General features: G+C 40.7%; 1 protein-coding gene across 2 annotated transcripts in view; it reads right to left on the reverse strand.

The window, feature by feature from the left end:
* Positions 1-11,567, reverse strand: part of LOC142056000 (bifunctional heparan sulfate N-deacetylase/N-sulfotransferase 4) — a 106,822-nt gene extending 95,255 nt beyond the window's left edge. For both annotated transcript variants that reach the window (XR_012660160.1, XM_075090120.1), the window contains exon 1: positions 10,827-11,567. The gene's annotated coding sequence lies outside the window, so the exon portion shown is untranslated. The remainder of the gene's footprint in view (positions 1-10,826) is intronic.
* Between the last annotated feature and the right edge of the window lie 4,216 nt (positions 11,568-15,783).

Here is a 15,783-nt window from a genome sequence, read left to right on the forward strand (position 1 = left end):
AAAATGACTCCTGTTGACCATTAGCAAAAAGTTCAGGGTTTCTATTCACTGCAGAGGGAAAGCCCAGCTTTTTTCTCAGGAAAGTTTCCAAGAGACCTTTTTACTGAGCTCATGAAATGCAGTTGCTTTCTTGAAAGTAATTTTTTCTTTTTTTTCTTTTCATTTTTTTTTTTTTTGTTTTTAAGCTCAATGAAGTTCTCCATGTTTTGTGTTTAGAAATGTGGCTTTGCTTATGAGGTGTGTTGATGCCAGCTGCTCATAGCTTACCACAAGGTCTTAGAAAACTTTTACCCAGGATAAGAACAGCTTCTCAGCTGGTAAAAGCTGTTGCAGGTCTTCTAACTTTGTTTGAACTCTGTCTTATAATTTCTGAGTGGAGGGGCTGCTCAGCACTTCTACTTCTTTTCAATGAATAATCATCTGTAAGTTAAACCACAATTTTTCAGTATCTTCAGCAATTTGGTCAGTCTATAGCGCACATATAATCTTGTGTGATTCCAGAAAGCTAAATGGTGCCAGAGGTTGAAGTCAATAATCAATGAATATAAAGCAAAGTGTTTGAATACCTCAATTTGTGCACGGAATAAAAGCTGGCACGATCTTATGCATGAAACAATACTTGGAAGCCAGCTATTTGACCCTTTTGACTCTATGTTTCTTTGGCTTTAAACTTCTCCAGGTGATTTCAGAACTTGGAGCTATAAAGAAGAAAGGCTCTCTGGTGGAAAGGCGGCTAAAGGCATATTGGGAGATAGGTTTTACACATAGTCTCACACATGCACAGATGCGCGCGCACCCCCACCTCTTACTGCACCTATAAGATAGTAGGGAAACATGGTGTAAGGGTACTTAGGAAGTTTGTAAACTCCTCACTCTTGATAAACTGGTAACACCTGACTGCTGCAGACAGATTCATGCAAAGCTAAGAGCTTGTCTCCCTCCAGGACCACCACAGTTGATCTCTTTTTATCATGGTTAGCATTGTCAAGTCTGATTTGAAGCACACTAAAGGGGTGGCTTGCTTTATTTTCAGTGGTTTACTTGTCTTTTGAATGACATAGGGAACTGTGATTAGAGAAAGCCTCGTAATTATTCTTTCTATTCCTTTAATACTTCTGAAGGTGCGCGGATAGCCAGCGCTCGCTTGCCGTAAGTCCCGCTTTCTTGAACGTGTATGATAGATGTACCGTTGTATCAGCATGTAAGCAGACATATTATGTTCTCACTAACGCATATGTGGGCTGAAGTTGCTGAATCACCGAGAGGGTTGGTTTTTTTTTCCTTATTGATGCTTTTAGACAGGTAACTATAACATCTGCTAATGAGATCCCCCGCAAAGATAATCTATGTGAATTGGTGGGATGCTCTTACAAATGTGAGCTAATGAGGCTGTAAGGAAGGTATTGTTCTTTCTGCAAATCCTCCCTGACAGAATTGTTGCTTCCTTTGATTCTCCAGCCCATGTGTAGCACTTCACATTGCTTAACCCTGAGTTGAAACTTATTCTAAGACTTAACCAGATTGTACTTCTGGTGAATGTTGCCTGATGTTCAGCCTCAACAATTCTTTCTTCTGACCCATTAACCTCTAGCAGTCCCTTGGTCATTTGGACAACCCAGAAATGCACAATAATATCCCATCCATGATGTTTCAGGGACATTTCCTCCAATTGTCACAATTTATCGGTCTCTAACGCAGCAGTGTTTTTGAACATAATTAGTTGAAATATTTTCTCAGAAATCACTGACTGCTGGTTTTTCTTGAGTTCGTTCTTCTTTTCTTCCACGCTTCCAGGTGTGGAAGGACCACAAACATGGCATGAACAGAGAACCTATATATGTATTTCTTGTTTCTTGACAGGGTGGCTCCAGTCACCATCTCAGTGGGTAGGTGTTAATGACCACGTTCACCTTCTGTGCAGCTCCATATGTGGAAAAATATTGCCTGGTGAATATCAATATATATCACTGTATGTATACTTTGGTATATTTTGATGTCTTCAGGCAAAAGACCTTAGCTTTGTGGCCAGGCTTAAAATATTGTCTCAATCCTATTTCCAATGAATGTGTCTGTCTTGCCCGAGTGATGGAAATAAGATCTATCACTTCTTACCAGTAGCTCACCAAAAATTTATAAAAGCTAAATAGCGTTATTCTTGGTTACAAGTCTGACTTTTGCAAGGTCATTAGGCAGACCCATGGCTGTGTTGGAAGCAATAGCCCCTTGCTCTTGTGTAATGCCCTTCAACAGATAGGTGTCTTTACAACCCTCCTGACATCTGTAGAAAAGTAATTGAACTACCGAGGATGAAAAGGAGGTGTTGAGAGATGGTCTGAATGTCAGAAGCTCACTGCTTAAGCCATGATGACAGAGCCAAAATGTCATGGCAGAAAGCGGTGGCTGAAAACACAGCAGAGGTTCCCATGGTACGACGTTGTGCGTGACCTACAGGATTGAGTCCCTGGAGTAGATGCTTTGCTTTCCCAGTGAGATTAGCGGAGAGTGCAGGTGTAATGAACATCCTATGAGTGCCCCAGTCCTTTAGACTGAAGCTGGTGAATAAAAATGGGCCTCACATGTTTTCCTGAGGCAGCCTGCAAAACGTTCCTCCTGACCTGATGCAACAAATCTTCTGAGCTCGCTTGGTTAATGGCTCTTCATCACTTTTCAATTCATAGTTTAATGCTTCAATGGAAGCCAATTTGAATTCATTTAACTTTTCAAATAAAACTTTTGTGAGATGCTGTATCATATGTTTTATTACAGTCCATCTATTCTGTTACTGTTTTCTACTTTTATAAGGCTGTCAATTAGCTATCCAGTTTCAATAGAATGATTTGTGTTGTGAATTCAGTTGAGACGCAACATTTGTGCAATATAATGGCTGCCTAACTAGAACTCCTTAAAGTCAATCAATGCAGCAGTCAAACTCTGTACATCTTGTTTGGTCATATATAAAAGTGAAGGTATTAAAAAAATTGAGAAGATTTTTTTATAGTTCTATTAGCATCTAAATAACTGCAGATTTTCTGTACCTATTTTGAAAATTTACCAATGGTTACAGATTTGCGGGATAGCTACTGAAACTTTACTTTCTGGAGGTTTCTTACACAAAAAAAAAAAAAAAGTTTAAAAGCTCCTTTTTTTAATGAAGAGGCCTTTTGCCTACAAGACATAAGCTATTCCAGAGCCTGTGACTATTAGAAGCTAAGCTCTTTGGTGTTTATACTTTTTTTTCAGTAGTTAATGTTTCCCACACTTTCTGTTTTCCTATTGCTTTTATGGGACCTAAAAATGTTTGTACCATACAAGATAATTTAGATGTCTCCACCCTTATATCAATGACCATATATTTCACTGAATAACATGTTTTGTGGTATCCGTATCCTGTCACAGGGACTAGTTGTGAGAAAGTCTGATGTGGTCACATCTGTGCTAGGAATTAAAAGGAGGCCACTAACTTATTTCAGAGAGACTACTGCTGTCACACAGTAATGATCTATTACTGCTGCAAAGGAAGTCTATTTAAACCCAGATAACAAAGAATTTGTGCCTAAATCCTTAGAGAAACATGTTTGCCGCATGAAACTTATACAGAAGTTTATTCTGAGTTTACTCAAGCCAGGTTCTAGGCAGCCAGAGACAGTTTTCAAGCTCTGGGTACATTAACTCTCTTCTTATAACAGGTTCCTTATATTTATTATTTAAGTAAATTCTACTTAAGGTCCTTAAGGTACTTAAGGTCCCCTCTCCCTGTCCTTGTTGGCTGAAGGGTTTTGTTATCATCGAGAGGATTTGGTACGACAATAGGTAGAATACTTAGTGGTTGCTGGGACCAAATTTACTGATCAAAGCAGGTGTGGGGGCTAGAGCATCATCTAAGCCATCAGCGCTGGGGACACCCTGGCAGGTCTTAGCCAGCAAATAGGGGTAATGGCAAGCAATGGCTTTCAAGCGAAGTAAGGTGAGCAGAGTGAAGACAGGGCGACCCTCCACACGCCTTCTGTGTGTGTACGTGTGCCTCTTGGATTTCCAAACGGTGTTGTTCTAAAGAGGAAAATTCAAACAGTTGCTTCCACCTCGCTCATAAAATACTTGCATTTATCGCTGCTTTATTATGTGACAGTTTGGGGGTGGGAAGTTAAGTTTATAATACTCTCCTGTCTTTTCCATATATGTGTTAATTGCTTAAGTTAAAGCCTTAGCCCTAGACCAGGTTCCAGGCAGTCCTTCAGAAAATTCTGTGTCTTTTTACCTGTCCTTTAAAACTAGAGATATGAGGTTTTGTGGGAACCGGTTATGGCTGCACATATTACTGTTGTCAGTAAAACTAATCTAGACAGAGAAACTTCATCATGTACTAAAAATACTACAATACCCAACAGACTATATCTCACTTCAATGTATTTAAGCATTTCAGGCGCTGCCAAGCAGACAAGAAAGTCCAAGGAAGTCTTATGGAGGATACTAATCCAAATTCAACTTCTTTTTATCTTGACACGATTGGATGGGTATTGTTTGCCTATCGAGAGGAAAAATGCGCAGGGGTGAGAGGATAAGGCAGGGAGCTGAAACCTCGAGTTCTGTCTCTTTCTGCCACCGATATCATGTATTGCCCTGCCCGATATCATGTATTTCCTGTCTGTGGTGTGGGAATAATCCCCTTTTCTACCTTTACGTGGGCATTAGCTGTAAAATGCTCTAAGTTTATTCATGTCTGGCTCAAATGTATATGGCATTAAATGCACACAATGCATTTAAGAGAGCCGATGCAAAATTCATACTTTTATGTGCAGTGCTTGTTTCCTTTTTCTTTTTATTCTTCATGCCCTGGTTAAATTTCTTTGAGTTTATTTCTGGCACTGTTTTACGGGGTTTCTCTGTGAGAAGCCACTTTGTCAGTCAAGTGAAAGATCTCTTTTGAGATTTCTGGTGTGTCATTTGTGACCTATAAATGCTGTTTTTCTTTTGGTTCAAAATATAAACAAATGTTTCCTTTCAAAAAGATCTAGTCTTTGTTTTGCCTAGATAAAGTTCAATTTAGAAATGCCACTAGTAGGATAAGGGTCCTATTTGGGAATTCAAGGGATTTTTTTGATGAGTCATGCTAAGCTCAGAGACCGGGACTAGAACTAATACCATTAGAGCTATGCGATAGAATAGCGAGGCTCTGATTAAACTGTTGTTTTCGTGAAAAATCTCTGTTTATTGAACTACTGAGGCGTTAACTTATTTTTGGAAGGGGGGGTAGAATAAAAAAAAAAAAATCCAACCAGTTGTCAAAATCTTTCTGAACATACTGCCCCTGCACCAGGCAGGAATTAGTTAGGATTTTTTACTGTGTTTTACAATATGCCTCTTAGAAGAGCAAATCTGGCCTGGCTTTCTGGTTTATGGAAGGGGCTTACAAACCAACAAAATGATGTCTCCTTAGTTGACACAACAATATATTGTAATCACCAAAGTTGTGTTTTAGACAATATATACACATAGATATTTAGTTTTCTGCCTGAAGGCAAATATTTCCCATGGAGGAGAAAGCCTTTTTGGCGCTACTTTAGTTAAATATCTGAATATGCAGAATGACTGCTGCTGATTCATGCTGGTGTGTGGATCTTGCTACCTCCAAAGCTGATGAAGAGTTAGTCTTATGGGAGTCTGAGAGTGTCAAGTGTCCTGAGGCATGCACTGCTTGCTTTGCTTGTCACACGGGCAGTATGTACCGTGTATGTACCATATGATATTTAATTGTGATTTTTTTCAGGTACAAATTATAGTAACACGCAGCCCTGCAGGTAATTTAGAAATAGTAAGTTATGGGGAAACAAGACTCTGTTGATGTTGTGTTAGAAGATGAAGTTCCAGAATGACTGCCTTTCAGTTACTAACGAGACAGACCTTAAGAAGGAGGTATGGTGGTACTATCAATTCAAAGCAAACCTGGACCCTCGGTTACTAACAGTATTTACCGGTTTGTACAGTGCCCTGTGCAGTGAGGGACTGTACCCTGAGTGTGCATGCATGGTTTCACCCCTAACAGTGCAAATCGTATGGGGGTAAAATAGTGAAACCACTTAAAATGGCACAACCAATACAATCTATTGACGAATAAGGAATAAAAATACCCTAGTCCATTATACCAGCTATTTAGGTAGGTAGAATGCAGGTAGTCTGGCAAAAGTATTAAGGGAGATAGCCTTGCTTTTGTCTAAATTAAACAAAAACCATCAAAAACAACCAAAAACCCCAAACAAAACTGAGAGCTTTAAAATCAAAAGTGACCTGTAAATGTAATTTCTTACCCAGAAACCTAGACACTACTGCATTTTCCTCTCATATCTAAAAATTTCTCTGAATCACCAACCACCCGCCCTCCCCTCTGGTGGTTTAGGGGGGTGATAAATATCCCAGTGAGAGAGAATAAATTCAAAGACTACCCTGAGGCTCTGGAAGTCGAGCTCTGGCCTTCTCCTTGCAAAATATGGTCCCATGCAAAAGGAAAAGATGTTGGATAAAACATCCCCTGAAACTAGAACATAGAGGTGGGTGCATATTTCATGACACTGTTTTAACTTTCCAAACAGTCGCCTCTTTTATGGCCAGCAGCTACTATTAATTATTTATCGGAACACTTATTTATACACTAAAAGCTAAATGCAATCCTTTCAGTGGAAGCCTGGCAGAGTGCGGGTTGAAATAAGTAGCTGTGGATAGTCCTTCAGGAAGATACGTTTCGTGCACGGTTCTGCTTAGGGAAGAGCCTGGTCACATTATTCTGTCTGCTGTGTGTCTAATAGTGATATATACGTATGGGAGATTAAAACCCAGCCATTAGTAAAACTCTATAGCTGTAGATGCAGCGCACCAGCCCTGGGCATGAGCTGTGCGTGCATTTCTCAGTGCTCTTGCGGGCCGTGACAGGATGGCGGACGCTCCTCTCACCCCGTGGCTGTGTAAGGACTAACTCCAACATTGCACGGTTGTCCTAGCAGAAATCCTGCAACAGCAGCCTTGGCTGCAAAAGCATGCATGCTGTAAGTCTGGCTATACCATGGTCTGGGACAAATGCATCAGTAGCTATATGTGTGCAGATTTTAAATCGCTGTCTGTGTTATACTGTCTGGTTTGGGGCTGTGCTATGGAGTACCTGGTCTTAGCATATTTTGGGGCAGGAAAGGAGCTTGCATGGTAGCTTCCATGTGACATGAAGAAACAGAGACAACAAAGACCTCCCTAGGTCATGAAAAGCAAACCAGGGATTCATCAGGTTTTCCCTTGGCCAGGCTAAGTAAGCCAAATTCAGTTCTTATTTCAACAGCTTCCAAGGAAGAAAGAACCCCTTTCTTTTTGCTGCTTTTCTCATGAAAGAAGCCCACCCTGTCTTGGCTTCTACTTCTGTATTTGCCCTGGTTCTGCAAAACCCATCCTAGAGCAGAGGAGGGAGGACTAATTTGCTCCACTTGCCTGCACTCAGGGAAAGCAGTTGTGACTCTTCCAGTAGCCAGCGGGGGGAGGAAATAGGTTTAAATACTTCTCTGTTCCTTTCAGAATTGAGTTTAAATCATCTCATCACAATACATTACTTCTGGTGCCAATGTGTTTTCTTCACCAAATGCTGACATGGTTTCTACACTGCTGTGCTGTTGCCATGTGATTCTGGTGGCATTACTGTTTAGATAAAATATTATTAGTTTTCTATAGCAACTGTTAATTTCGGAAGAATCTGTGATTTCCTTGTAATTATTACTGACAGTAGTTGTAATAAATGTTTCAGATTGACGTGCATGGCTTTCATTTTCTTCCAGCACTGGATTTTTTTTTTAATAGCTCAAACAATTTTTCTAATTTAAACATTGACATAGATGGAAAATAAATTCTGTATTTATACCTAGCACTCTTCTGGGTGGCTTACATTTCATGGTGGGCATTGTTTTAACATCTCAATAGGAGAAGTAGACTTGTTGCTGTGATATGAGCATTCTTCAGGCTTTCTCAAAATGTGAGACAGGACACTTTAAGTGAATGCTCCAAGCAATTTCCAGCACAGAGGCCCTCCTTCTCCCACAGTCCAGCCCCTCAACAAGCTCTGATGGTCCTCAACTGCATCCCAGGCCTGAGAATAAAGGATCTGCCAAACTACCACCTTACACTCTGCTCCTTAATCCTTGCAAATGGTTTCAAACCCAGGCTCCCCTCATCTTGGAAGTGTGGAGAGCCCTTGGCTTGTCTTAAGCTCAGTGCCCTGTTCCTGAAATAACTCCACAGGCTGGGGAAATTGCAGCTTTCTGCACAATTCTGAGTTATCCTTTCCTTCAGCCACCCAGGCCCCAGCTTGAAATGTTTTGCTGCTCTCATCTCAGGGTTTGCTTTGTTCAGAAAAGCCCATTTTGCAGGTATGGAAAGCAGTTTCTTGGATGCACCTAAGAAGCTGAGGCATTAGGAGAGCTTTGCAAAGCAAACACTTGATGGAAGCAAACATCAGTGTATACATGCAGCTGAAGCTCAGCCAGCCCTATGGTCACAGAGCCAGCCCAATCAAAATTGTTTGTGAGCTAAATCAGAAAGATTTGGAACAGAAATGGCCTTTTTAAATTTTTTTTTTGTAAGAGATCATGATTTTTTTCCCCTTATTGCTCGTAGAAAAATACAACGAGAAACAAGCTCTTTCCGGTGGCATATGGTTAAATGTAATTTTTTGTTTATCCAACCGAAAACTCATAGTCATAACTAGTAGTAACTCATCAGCATTTTCTTTGATCAGTATTGCCCTTGGTTTGTAATATGTGGCCATGTTTACCTTAAAGCATCTCATTATACCTCTGAGATGATTCATGTACTGTAAGATTTCCAGAAAAACCCACCAAACTTTACCATTAGCATGTTTTTCCCCCACTCATACTAAATGGTAGTTGAACTCTAGAGAAGCTCATGATTCCCTGCATGCTCCCATATCAGCTAAGCTTGATCAGTGCCGTTACAAAAAGCAATATAGCAGATATCACCACCTCTAAGCATCCATAAAGTTTTAATAGGACTTCCAGAACTTTATAGTGTGAGTTAACAGGGTGTTCAGACTGAAATGGAAGTATATGTGGGGGCATATATATCTCTATCTGTGTGTGTGTGTGTGTGTCTGTAAGTGGTCAGGCACTCAAGCATCCTGCTCTATGCTTAAATCTAACCCTTTGGATTTGATTTGCTCCAATAAAATGAAAGTTAGAGGAGCATTTCTCCAGCCTCAGAGAAAACAGTGGTGTCAACAAGACATTAAGGTACCCTTGCTTTCATGTCTGAGGCTTTCAGACATTAGGCAGTTATTATGAATCAAAAAAATGGCCATGTTCTGAGGAAATGGCACAAAAACTAATACACAGTCTTCAACTTCTGCATAGAGCAATGCCATTAGGAGCATCTAATCTAATTGAGCAGATCATATTCTTTGAATTGGTAAGATTCAGAAGAAAACTGGAAGCCAAGAATTTCCTTAGTTAAATGTGACTTGGCATTTCCCCCCCACTCCTCCTTTAGAGCAGCGTTTCAGAAAGCAAGTCAGACAGCACAGCTTGGCCGATGGTAAAATGTGGATGATGGAAGTACACAGACGTGATGGGGCAAGGCAGGGAAGCACCTGGCAACGTTGCCAACTATTTAAACTTTATGAAAAAGGAGATTCTGCTTTTCTTCCACAAGCTGAACATCTCATAGCAGGAGGATTATAATTAAAAGCTGCTGAAGAAATGGGGTGAAAATGACTTCTCTTTTTATCTTTTGCTCTGACAACGTTCAGAGGTAGAAAAGGCAGAATAACCTGCTACACGGGGTAAGCTGGATTCTGCAACGTTTATTCACAGGAAAGGAGGGTTCAATCAACGCGATTAAGAGCTGCAGAAGTTAGTAAAAAATGATATGGTAAATCCCCTGGGGAGAAGAGAACTTAATGAGCATGGGCTTTGTGTGTATGTGTGGTTACGTTAGTGTAGTGCCTGCAGGAAGAGACTTAGTCACCTCTAAACGTTTCTCCTTTGAGTGTTTATTCCCAGCAGCAATGACTTGGAGCTGGTGTGTCAGCTGTAAGATACAAACGCTGGGCTGCTGCTGTGCCATCTGAAGTGCAACCACTGATTTCTCCAGTTTTACCTCTTACTACCTGAAACAATCCTTCCTTCCACGCTATGAATGATCATGCTGTTTAAAAAAAAAAAAAAAATAAAAAAAAATGTTGCTGACGGATGTTGTTTGGATATCAAACTGCTGGAAGAGAGCAGATCTGCCTGTCTTGGCTTCCTCACAATACAATTACTCTTACTTTAAATAGTGCATGTTTACTAAATATCCATGGAAAGCTTTCACATTGTCATTTTAATACATTAGTTTTGCTTAACTTTGCTAGATGGTAGCAAATAAAAGCAAAGTATATGGAGTAGACTAAAGAAGAATTGCAACGTTATCCTCTTTTTTTTCCCCTCACATAACTTCCCGTGCTCTAACTTCTGTGGTCTTTCACATATTTAGCCAGACAACTGTTTCCCCTCAGAGGGCGCGCAACCGTTTACATCGAGGGCACTTGCATGCAAACATGGCAAAGACGATCTCAAACTTTCAAATAATCCTTTGAACGCCGGGCTCTAGGCAGCTCTCTGAACTACTTACTATATACACTTAGGTTCTAGGCAAAACATTTTACACACCGTGTGGATATTTATACGTGCTCAGGAACTGTCGTCTTGTCTCTGAGTACAGGCACTGTCTATACAGTCATATGTATATATACACCCAGAAGTATAGGTTAATGTAGTAATATGTGCAGAAGCTGAACAATAGCTTACCTAGAGAAGAATTTCTCTTCCTAGCGTGCAGGAAAGAGACATCTGCTATTCAAATCTCTTCACATGGCTCCAGGTAAACTAGGGAGAGTTTTCAATTGATAGCAGCTGTCTGAGCGGCATCCCGGGAAGGTTCCTCTTGCTCCAGCCCCAGTAACTGAACTCTACCGGCACAGTCACATCTCATTTATACACAGACTGTCCTTTTCAAAACAAGCAGCCAGCTGGAATGATTCAAACCTCTGTTCAGCACACTGTTAAAAATGCAGCTTCCTTCTTGGACATGGGGATTACACCAGGGAGCAAGCAGGCTACAGCAAAAAGGCTGTGAAAACTATTTAATCACCCAAATACCAGCTGCTCCCGTTACTACTGCCGGTGCTGCCGCTGTGCCTCCTGTTTGCTGTAGTCAGCCTCCCTCATATCTACAAGAGTATCGAGGCGGCTTTGCAGGGTGGTGATTGGCAGAAGCGGCCAATTCCTCCAGCTAATCAACCCCCAGACTTTCAAGGACTCGGAGCTGCTCTGATGTCATTCCAAGCGAGGGGGGATGCTTCACGCGAGGGGGCAAATTCGGAGATGAGCTGCATTCCTCTCCCACTGCTGTGATTGATTAGATGCTCCGGGAGGATTTGCATAATCTGTCATTGTGCAGTTGGACCACCTCCCCTCCTGCCTGCCCGCCCAAAATGCGGGAGGAAAAACGCCACTTTCAGCTTCTGATTTTACACCTGGAGTCTGCGACTGAAGGCCTAGGAAAAAGGAAAAGTTGAAAGAGTCATTTTCTGGCAGGAGAATGCTTGAGGCCCCAGCCCCCGCCGCACCATCCCCAGATGCTAAAGGAGGCTCAAGAAAATCACAGTGCTAGAAGACTTTTTGGTTCCTACTCTCGTTAGGTCACTAATAAGATCACCTGGTACGATAAAAGGTGAGTTTTAATGCATGACCAAAGCCAAGCAAAGGTCACCCAGCAAGTTGGTTACGAACGGTCTCCCTGACACCACCTCTGGGTGGATATCGGCGAACATGTGGCGCTCAGAGGTGCAAAGTATTTTCCTACTGTATGCGACACAAATTCTACCTATTTGTTGCATAATTTCATGTTAAAATCCTTTATCTCATCCAGCTAGAGATGAAACCTACCTCCATAGCCAAGGAACATGATTGCTATGCGACTTTAAATTATATTACAGTGGGAAAACGAAACACTTCTATATTTTAAAAAATTAGATTTTATACCAATCTAATTTTCAATTTTTGCCAGCTTGACACCTTTCACTCCAAAACCGTTCTTTGTACGATAGACCTTGGAATTGAAATTCAGCCAATTCTGTGCAGCAAATGTGAGGAGAAAATAGTTTTGTTCAAGGAGACTGGAACAAACCCATTCTGAGATGATGAATGACGCTGTAAACTCAGATTTGAATCATAGGAGGGTCAGCTCAACCTTTCGTGTTTCCAAAATGGTGTAAATAAATGGTGTTCCATGAAGTTTACCACTTACACCCTTCAGCTGGGACCTTCTTCATGAAGAGCTATTTGCTCTCTGTCAATGGCCAAGTTTCAAAGATGGTAGATATTCCTAACTGGGGACTAATTTATTCCTTCTGGCAAAATTAGAAACTGAGGGAAAATGAAAATTCAAAGTATGTCTGAGTTGTTTCCCGGAATTTCTAATTACAAAGCACTCGCTGGGGGTCTTTTAAAAATGCCACACCCATGGCTGCCTCCAGACTTGGGATTTGTTTTCCAAAGACTGTTGAGAAGGTTGGATGTGGGGTTCCCACTGCAACTGGGTGGCAAGTGGGTGCCTCCTTGCATCCTGTGTGAACATCAGAACTTAAGTCAGGTTGTAAACTAAAACCTCCAAATGAAGGGAGGGAGTCTCTTCCCACCATAAGGAAGACTTCTGGTGCAATTGGTCAAAAACCACAAGAAATGCGAGAGCTTCCTACTATTAATGTGATGGTGCGAAAAGCAAAAGTCCCGTTGTTTTGTTCCTCTTTCTACTCGTATACTTGACTCCTAGCTGTAGTTCAAGCACTGGACACATCCCTGTGAGCAGAAGAGTTTGGCTGCAGGGTGCACGTGTGCTGCAGGACAGCTCTCGGCTGCTGCCAGATGTGGCGGGAGCAGCCGTTCTGCCCCTTTGAAGCCGCTGCCGCAGATGTTCCCAGGGCAGGCCAGCGGCCAAGTGGTTATGCATACCATTGAGAGTGCATTTTAATTCAGATGCTAAAGTCACTCTTTGAACTTAAATCCTTGGCTTTAAGAGCGTGCCACGCTAGATGAATTCAACATGAAGAACTATGGCTGTTGATTCACGCTGTCTCGAAATCTGTTTGTTTTGTTAGGGATTCATTTTAAGCGGAGGATCAGGCAACTTACTACGCCAGGGTCTGCCCTTGTTAGAAATATGTGGAAATCAGTTGGCAGAACTGCTCTAACTCTCTTTATGTAACAAAAAGAGCACACCAGCCCTTGGGAAAAAAGATGGTACTATTTGAATTTTCACTTCTCCCTCCTTTGGGTGGTAGTGAGAATTGAACTCTTCTTGCTCGGACACAAATGCACTTGCGTTATGCAGAATGTCCTTCCAATCGTGATATTTCTCTCATGCTGTGCTTTAGGGAAAGATATACAAGAAAGAAAATAGGACAGTAAGAAACAGAAATGAAGTATGGATGGAGAGAAACAGTAAAAGAAGGGAAATTCTAGTAATAAAGCACCATATTAATGAGGTACCATGTTTATACTGAAATCCTTGGCACGGGTTGTGTGTTTTTCTGGATCTTACCTGCAGCAAAGATTTTGCATCAGCTGGTAGAAATTCTGTATTAGTTCATACTTGTGTGATTTATTCCCCCCCCGCCCCGATGTAGGTAGGCAATCGCAACTGCCTATCCCTCCTATCCCAGTAGCTCAAAAGCTCTAGGTGAAACCTACCAGTACTTTGCCCAAAACTAGTGTTACCTTTCTGAAGCATGACTTTGGTTTTATAACTGTGGGGTTTGTTGGGGGGGCAGGGGGCCGTCATCGTTTTGTTTTCATTGGTTTGGGGTTTTTTTGTTTGGGATTTTTGTTTGTTTTGGCTTTGGTTTTTTGTTTTGGTGTTTTGTTTGTTTTTTTAACTTCAAACTCCCTAGTGGAAGTAAGCGTTGCTTTGTTCTGTCCAAATTTTCTTGGAGTTTGCGCACATTACAAGACATACAAATGCTTTACTGTTCTAAACCTAGTGCTTTCACATAGGCTCTCTGCTTAGTTAACAAGACTTTGAATCAGATTTTCTTTTTAAAGGGGCATCTGCATTTACACTAAAGGCAACTGCTGAAAATTCAACATCCTTCTCGTATTTAGATGCTTAAATCCAGACTGTAATGCTCATAGTTATCTATCCTAAGTACTTATTTTATTACTACGATGTCTGCGCACATATTTTTAATGTGTTTATCTTCACAGCACGTTGTGAGGTAGAAAAACACAATTCCTGAAGTTCTGTGCTTAGAAATATGATACAGAACGAGCAAATACTTTCAGAAATTAATACATATAATATATGGTATGTCCCTGGTTCCTTCTTCTAGACTATTTGAAAACTTTCACTGAAATATTTGGATCGATGATCTGTTGTTAGGTAGAGCTTTTGTTTACTCTGGCTGCCCTCAGTTTTCTCACCTGTTATTACAGCGCCCTGATGACACTTTAACAGGTACTCCCTACTTCTCCTCTCAAAAACTGCCTTGCAGCACGAAGGCCATACTTCAAAATTAAGTTGACTACAATACGTATAACTGTGTCTGTCAGCTAAAGATACCGTTACGGTCCTTATTGAAAGAAAGATGGCTTTTGACACTTAAGTCCATTATGTTAAGTTTAAAAGAGCAAAAAATGGCTATTGCTGAAAGGACCAGCTTTTCCTTGAGCTGTGCAGGCTTCTTATGAACTTCCCTGTAATTAAACAACAGTGTGTCTTTTATTAAACACACAGAGCAGCTCCTCGGCTGCTGTAAATTGTCAAGATGTCCGTTGATTTCAGAGGAACTATGACAATTTATAAGAGTCATAGATTAGTCTCTAATTCTCTAGGACCTCCTCAAGATATGCAGAACTTAATTACACTCACATCAAAAGTGTAAGAAACATAAAGGCAAAGCAGAATGTGCTTTTTTTTTTTTTTAAGAGAATTCAAACATATATTTCATTAAGAAAAGTCTGTTTGGGTTTTTTTGATGTCTTAATAAGTTGTTAGATTTTTTTTAAAATCTGAATATTTTGGCTCTGACTCAAAATGTGTTAGAGATTTTATATGCTCAGAAATGTAGGGATGAAATATAGATACACGTGGAGCAGAGTTTCACGCATCACAACTCAGTTAAGGCATTCATGTCTTCTACCGAAAATGCCTGCCTTGTCACGGGTTATTCTTATTTCCCAGATGACAGTGGAGAATATGCTGCTAGTAGTCCACTTAAGCATGAAGCACTGATTTGAAACAACACCAACGGCAAAAATGATGCAAAGTCCTACGAGCAAAATAAGAAAAAAATATGCAAAAAAAAATGAACTAGATTCCCTGACTGCCGGCTTTCTCCAGCTAACACGGTTTCTGTTCAGCTTCTATTATCCTCCCCTGTTTATGGTCGGACACAGTTCTTCTGCAAATGATAAAGGCAAATCAGTGCATACCAGTTCTGTAATGACCTTTATCTTAAACTTTTATTCCTTTGCAAAATAACATTGATATCCTAGTGCGGTTTTATTCCTGTAAGGCTTCAGATGTATTCATTTCAGAGAGTGTGTCGATACAAACTGATGTTGAAATATCTGTTAAACCAACATGCATTCATTAACATCTAGCATTAGAGCTGCTCCACATCTCTCTAATTACATTACTATTTTATGTCTTAAGTGCTTAGTCAACTATAAAAATATAAACTCTGGTCTTTTAAGTACTGTTATC

Source organism: Phalacrocorax aristotelis, chromosome 4 (genome assembly GCF_949628215.1).
Source record: "Phalacrocorax aristotelis chromosome 4, bGulAri2.1, whole genome shotgun sequence".
Classification (NCBI taxonomy): domain Eukaryota; kingdom Metazoa; phylum Chordata; class Aves; order Suliformes; family Phalacrocoracidae; genus Phalacrocorax; species Phalacrocorax aristotelis.